Source organism: Montipora capricornis, chromosome 11 (genome assembly GCF_036669925.1).
Source record: "Montipora capricornis isolate CH-2021 chromosome 11, ASM3666992v2, whole genome shotgun sequence".
NCBI lineage: Eukaryota > Metazoa > Cnidaria > Anthozoa > Scleractinia > Acroporidae > Montipora > Montipora capricornis.
This window is the reverse complement of record NC_090893.1, coordinates 8649378-8656965: the sequence shown is the minus strand read 5'-3', so window position 1 is coordinate 8656965 and position 7588 is coordinate 8649378. Positions and strand designations below refer to the sequence as shown.

Genomic DNA, 7588 nt, shown 5'->3' with positions numbered 1-7588 from the left:
CAATCTTAACACGATGTTCAGCCAAGGCCTAGCTTTAAGTTGCGATTGTAACTTGGGCACAGCTTTTTTGTGTTCTTTGAGCCAAGTCCCCATGTTTTTCTTATATTCACTATGTTGAGCAAGCACTGATGAAGATTTTTGTGTACGGTCGAAATTTTGGGACAACGTTTAGCTTTTACAACCATTTATCAAAATCTTTTAACCAGAGAAGCTAGTTATTTTGTCAAATTATAGTCTGTTTTTTGCCAGACACCTTTACAGAAGAAAAAAACGATTCTCTTAATTTTTTTTTTTCGCTCAAAATTGTTCGATATATCTTGGTTTGTTTTTGGTCTGTACAACTCTCTATTTTATCACAAAAAGGCAATGCAGGAATATTAATTGAAAGCAGACATTAGTGTGTTATGACAAACCCTTCTTAACTTTGTGTAAACGTTTCTGTTATCTATCCTCCTTGTGCCTAGTGGCACATTGCTCCCTGTACTATGATAAGAGAACAAAGGCAATTCGCCAGGGTTTCCTGGACTACGGGGACCGCGCACCTTGAAGGGGGCGGGGGAGGGGGGGGTTGCGTCGTTGTCTTTGTCGTCTTTTGCTCAATATATTTTAGCTTTATTTTTATACTAACGACATCATTTACAAATTTAAAATGGCTTGCACCTTGAAAACGTTAAAATTAATAGACCAGAAAAGAAAATAATTCATTTTTTTTGGCTTTTCTTCAGTAGCCGTAATTTATTTTAAACTTTAAACTTCTGCAATGAAATATCACAAGTCGAATGCACAAAATGAAGACTCGAGTGGTGAGGAGAGATAAATTGTTTGGTTTTCATTTGTTGAATCCTGTTGCCCTCAATTTCCGAATGCGACTTACAACAATCCAGCCAAGACGTTAGGTTTCGTTGAAAAAATAAAACACAAACAGCAGTGACAAACATGGTAAAAACCAACGTATTTTATAAAGACTTGAGGTCAATTTCGTATGTTAGGCCGCAACATTCATTTTGAAAAGTAACCGTTATAATATCGTCAGGTCTTTATAAAATTCGTTGGTTTACCATTTCTATTACCTCTGGTTGTGTTTTATCTTTAATTAAGCTTCAATGTCCAAAGAACAAGAGTTAATAGTTTTCTTCACGTCTTAAAATTTGCCCGAAATTCAGAGAAATAACGAAGAGACGAAAAAATGTCATGCAAGTGGTAACGCCTGCAACATTTCAAAACTTAATTTTTAACTTAAGTTATTTATGTTGCAATAATTTCGGAAACATTAAGTGACAGTGTCCATATGACCAGTTTCAACACTTTCAAAAAACTGTACTATTAGAAGGATTGACTACACACCACTATCACCAAGCAGCTATGTTATGGAGTCATCTAAAATATTAATTATTGCTTAACAAAATATGCTCAATATTGTGACGTAATATGTTGCCATAGCAACAGGCGATTTATCAAAAACACCATTTACTTTGTCCTTAAGTGCTTAATCTCAAAAACGAACTCGGTCACCCACATTTTTTTAATCATTGTAAAGTAATAAACAGGTTTAATTCAAACATTTTGCACAGTACAAAATATGGGTGTGTTAGGTGGCTTTACCGTTGCTATGGTGACCTATTACTCCACAATAATGAGTGCCTCTTGTTAAGCAAGAATGGGTGTTTGAAAAGCACAAATTGTCGTTATATGAAAAAGCGTTGAATAGACGATCCTTGTAATTAAACAGTCTCTTGAAATTGTTGAAAACTGGTTTGAGTCACGTTAATCAATATCAAGGTTCGACTTTTCAAATTATCGCTTGAAAGATTGCTCAATGCTTATTGTATCATGATTCAATTTATCATCGCATTTAATTCAAAGATTCTTAAAAACAAATTTCGGTTTTTTTCAATGCATAAGGAACAGATATCCCGTCTCCTGTTCAGACATAAACGACAAACTTAAGTTAAAATAACTCAAAATTTAAAGAACAGACTACGGATAATAGATATTTGGTATTCAAACGGTCTGCTGTTATGTTTTATTCCAAGACTACTTGGGGTTTTCAATGTGATATTACATGACTTTTAACAGATTTATATTTAGCAACTATTCACCTCAATGTCAGCGACTAGTGGTGGATATTTAGCGTTCAACGCTATCCACTGTTTTAATATATATTAATTATTTTTAGCTTTCATTTATTTCAATTTTACTTAAAAACTGAAAGGTGAAAAAAGATCACTTGACGTATTCAGTGGATCTTAAATCGCAGATTGCAAATTAAAGAATGCCTTTGTTCTCTTTTGAAATGGTGGATTGCAAAACTTCGAAACTCTATCACCCTATTTCAACTAGAATGTCAACTTAGCCCAGGGCCTCGATGATTTTGGAGACAGCTATGAAGAATAGTCGTCCATTCCTGTCCTTCAAGTTCCAAGCTCATGTCGCTTAAACACACAAACAGGTTGTTCTTCCTGAGATTTCGCTTGTTGAAGAAGGTTTACCTAATAAGCTGTCCCCGTTTGAAAGCGATTCGAAAGAAAACTTACTAAATTTGTCCAGCCACCATTTCTAAGTAAAAGATTAACTCTAAAGATCTTATCTTTGTCGAGTTTCTTCCTGAGTCTTCCATATTTTTCTTCTTTCTTGCATTTTAGTCTTGTGTGCCTTCTTTGCCCGAGTTTCACAGTGTCCTTAAATATAAATTAGAGGTACAATAGGTGAGACAAAATCCGCAACTTGCCAAACAAATTAAAGGAGAATATTTCTCACGACTTGTGTTCCACGTGAAATTCTTTAAAAAATGATTTCTTACCTTAACGAAGCGGCGTGCTAACTTGTTTTCCTTCCTATTTAATCTTCGGGACTAATCGTTTCCTGCGACCAAAAATGAAAGCATGTCGTTAGTTTCCAAGTAGAAAAGCTTTAAAATGAAATTAACATGGAAGCAAGTGATTGTGATGAATAATGAAAGCGGTTTTTATTAATTTGTAGGCCATATTAAACCGCAGTAACGTCTTGTGCGAAATCTTCTACACAAAAACAGTACCAGAGTTATTTACGAAAATTCCTTTTCTAAGTAAAATAGTGATTCACCGTGAACTTGAACAACAAACTTTTATGTTGCAAAGAAGTTAGCTTGGACTTAAATTCAAGACAACGAAGCACAAAGCACGTTTTAAGTTTGGCACGACAACTCTTACTTCCTTTTTCAGGATTTGATAAACAAGCTCAAAAGCAAAAGAATGAAGGGGGTAGTTTCTAAAGAAACTGTGGTGCTACGTCGGTGGGGAAGTAGTTTACAAAAATTTTGGAGTTGATAATGTAAATTGGCCACCGTACAGAGATTCTAAAAGCTGACGTTTCGAGCGTTAGCCCTTCGTCAAAGCAAAAGGTGTGAAGCATTGCTAATGCTTACCGGTTTCGGGTAAAATTGTGAACAAGCTTCTTTCCTTCTCCTTGTCCAAAGCACGTTTTGAAGGTTCAGTGCAGTCGAACGAGAGAAACACCGCAGCACATGTTGTCATCGTGACGGTCAGTGTAAAATGAGACAAATTTGGAAACTGGTATTGAATATGGATTAGCATGATGAGAACCAATCACAGACAGGAACGTCATGCGTTTGAGTGTGGTGCTTTTGTTATGCAAATAAAGAACATGGGAACACAAATGAAAGCAAGATGTTTGTCACATTGAAGTTTTTCGCGCTGTTCACTTCAATTTGTGTGTTTTAAAACGTTTACTTCAGAAAAACGAAGTAAAAAAAACGGAAAAAGAAAATACAAACTTTCCTTACAAGAAAAAAAAAAAAAAGCAAACCGAACTGGATTAGAACCAAAGCACATCGGATGTCAATTACGTTTGGTGAAACTGTACTGCGCTATCGTAGACTCGAGCGTTCATGGACTGTTTTTAAGCAACTTAAAGAAAATGACAACAAAAATGGGATAAAAACGTTACATTTTTCAAGATTTTCGTGCAGTTTAATTCAATTTTATTATCTTAAGACATTAACGTTAGAAACTACGACAAACAAATACAAAGAAATATACATTTAAGTTAAAAGTGAAAAAAAATTAACATATTTTCCCAAACTGGATTCGAACCAAAGTACTCCGGCTTAGATCTATGATCGTAGTGTTCCTTCACTGTATGCCTTGCGCTGTCGAATACTCGTTCACTTGAACGTGTAAATATTAGAACGCTATTACAACAAACGCTCAAAATTGAACTTCTAGGATATTTGAGGCAAGAAAGTATCTTTTCTATTGAATTTAGGTACAAAAATGCATAAATAAAACGTATCTAAAATCTAGAATAAAAAAGACAAAAAAAGAAGAACAATCAAAAGATTCTGTGTGCTTCGAACGACCGACGTTTCGGAGGAAGATAGCATCAACCATATCCACAACACCACCAAGACCGACTGTTATAAAAAATCAATTGTATCAAGTTATACGAAAACTTCGTCATTCAACAAGATATCGTCCAAGAAGATTAAAAATGGGCGTTCAACAAAAAAGGTATCACCTAAGCAAATTGTTCCGAGTTTTTACAATCAATAAGTAACAAAACACTGTGGGCTGAGCGAAGGAGGTCTGAGTTCTGTTATAGCACCGAAGTACTACCTCGCTAATCGATCTCACTATGTAGGCCTCTCTGATCAGATCAGAGGACATCCATTTAGGATGAAGCCAGAGCGTCTCAGACTTTCCTAGAGGCATTGGCAGGAATGCTAGTTCCTCGTATGTGGCCCCTTAAGCGAGCTTCGCTCAACCCGTTGTGACAGTTACGGTGTATTTTTTTAAGTTATATATTGGATGTTGGTCTGTTTTTCGCTCGATTGTGGTGTGATATTTCCATCAATCCGCAGTGCGCATGTTTACTAGGCAAGCTATTTGTTAAATTGAGATAAGCTATGAGTTGTTTGTCCTTAATAAACAAAGCATTAAAGGGAAACGTGGAATCAGGCCAAAGTTTTTCAAAAACCTGTGTCGAGAACTATTCATCTTTTAGACAAGACTATCTTCAGCAACGAATTCGCTCAAAATGGCCAAGAAGAGGACTGTGTATTTGTTACGGTCCCCCTGTGTGAAAAGACTTTGGAATTTACAATGTTGAACCAAAGAAGTTTGAAAATGCAACAGAATATAATACAATACTCTGTTTTTACCTGGAATCAACATACTAACCATTACCATTAATAAACGTTTTCTAACATGGACCGGCTGAAACTGAAACTGTGTGGCAAGATCTTTTGCGCAGAGGATTTAAAGGTATCAAACTATGTTTGCCTATAAAGTATAACAAGCATTGCTGCCACACAGGATCTCTGAGTCAGACAAACGTTAGGACGAAGATTTTCCCAGAAATAGTTTCCAGTACTCTACAAGAAATACGATGTGGTCTGTTAGACAAATATAAGCTAAACAAATTGTGAAAAGTTCGGGGAATTCTAAGCTTTAGGGTGGTTCCCTTGTTTTGCTCGGGCATCTCATACTGCGCATAACATTGCGACTTCGGAGATGGGGGCGTTTCGCGCCGGCCATCTGAAGAGAAGCAACAAAGACCGATTTTGTTGTTCAAGACCTTTTAAGTGCAATCATAATAACTCTTCTCGGTTAAGAAGGTGTCGTTTTGGAACTTGCCCCAGTCCTCTCGCGGAAAATGATCATTGCTCCTTTGCCATCCATTTATCATCGTGTTGCGAAGAAACGAGCACGGTGACCCCCCAATTTAAATGCTTTTATTTACTCGTAATTGGTAAACGGAAAACATATTTTAAGTAGAAAAAAAGTTGGATAGTAGAAGTTGTAGTATTTACCTATAAATGACGTGAAACTGCATTTGGAGCATGACACTGAGTGCAAGGTGATGATTGTAGCGGTCCAATTTGCTTACATTTCTTTGCAAGATTGAGTAACTTGAAATCACTTTCTTAAAGATGATAGCCCGGACAAACAACTTGAGCAGGATCAAGTTTTCAGTTATATTCAGTAGCTTTTGCTACGTAACAACAATTTTTCCAGTTGGTGTAGTTTCGAACGCTTCTCGCGAAATTCGGAAAAAACACTTAGAATAAAAGGCATACAGCGCAAAAGCAAGCACGGTGACCGCATCTTTTTATTGGATTTTTAAAATGTCCTGTGTATGAATATCAATTGTGCCAAGTTTGAAAAAATCTGGATAGTACGTCATTTTCATGGTAGTTACGTTAAGGATGAATACAAAAACAAAACACTGTGGGCTGAGCGAAGGAGGTCTGAGTTCTGTTATAGCACCGAAGTACTACCTCGCTAATTGATCTCACTATGCAGGCCTCTCTGATCAGATCAGAGGACATCCATTTAGGATGAAGCCAGAGCGTCTCAGACTTTCCTAGAGGCATTGGCAGGAATGCTAGTTCCTCGTATGTGGCCCCTTAAGCGAGCTTCGCTCAACCCGTTGTGACAGTTACGGTATATTTTTTTAAGTTATATATTGGATGTTGGTCTGTTTTTCGCTCGATTGTGGTGTGATATTTCCATCAACCCGCAGTGCGCATGTTTACTAGGCAAGCTATTTGTTAAATTTAGATAAGCTATGAGTTTTCCTGTCCTTAATAAACAAAGCATTAAAGGGAAACGTGGAATCAGGCCAAAGTTTTTGGAAAAGCCTGTGTCGAGAACTATTCATCTTTTAGACAAGACTATCTTCAGCAACGAATTCGCCCAAAATGGCCAAGAACAGGACTTTCTGTATTTGTTACAGTCCCGCTGTATGAAATGAGTTGGGAATTAACAATGTTGGACCAAAGAAGTTTAGAAATGCAACAGAATATAATACAATACTATGTATTTAGCTGGAATCAACATACTAACCATTACCATTAATAACCGTTTTCTAACATGGACTGAAACTGAAACTGTGCGGCAAGATCTTTTGCGCAGAGGATTTAAAGGTATCAAACTATGTTTGCCTATAAAGTATAAGAAGCATTGCTGCCACACAGGATCTCTGAGTCAGACAAACGTTACGACGAAGATTTTCCCAGAAATAATTTCCCGTATTGTACAAGAAATACGATGTGGTCTGTTAGACAAATATAAGCTAAACAAATTGTGAAAAGGTCGGGGAATTCTAAGCTTTAGGGTGGTTCCCTTGTTTTGCTCGGGCATCTCATACTGCGCATAACATTGCGACTTCGGAGATGGGGGCGTTTCGCGCCGGCCATCTGAAGAGAGGCAACAAAGACCGATTTTGTTGTTCAAGACCTTTTAAGTGCAATCATAATAACTCTTCTCGGTTAAGAAGGTGTCGTTTTGGAACTTGCCCCAGTCCTCTCGCGGAAAATCATCATTGCTCCTTTGCCATCGATTTATCATCGTGTTGCGAAGAAACGAGCACGGTGACCCCCCAATTTAAATGGTTTTATTTACTCGTAATTGGTAAACGGAAAACATATTTTAAGGAGAAAAAAAGTTGGATAGTAGAAGTTGTAGTATTTACCTATAAATGACGTGAAACTGCATTTGGAGCATGACACTGAGTGCAAGGTGATGATTGTAGCGGTCCAATTTGCTTACATTTCTTTGCAAGATTGAGTAATTTGAAATCACTTTCT

At 37.0% G+C, this 7588-nt stretch overlaps 1 long non-coding RNA gene across 1 annotated transcript; it reads right to left on the bottom strand.

Moving 5' to 3' along the window:
* Positions 1-590: 590 nt before the first annotated feature.
* Positions 591-3514, bottom strand: LOC138023977 (uncharacterized). The gene is made up of 3 exons (XR_011126861.1): positions 3404-3514; positions 2801-2862; positions 591-2678 (listed from the first exon to the last, which is right to left on the bottom strand). It is a non-coding gene; the product is annotated as an uncharacterized lncRNA (long non-coding RNA).
* Positions 3515-7588: the final 4074 nt, after the last annotated feature.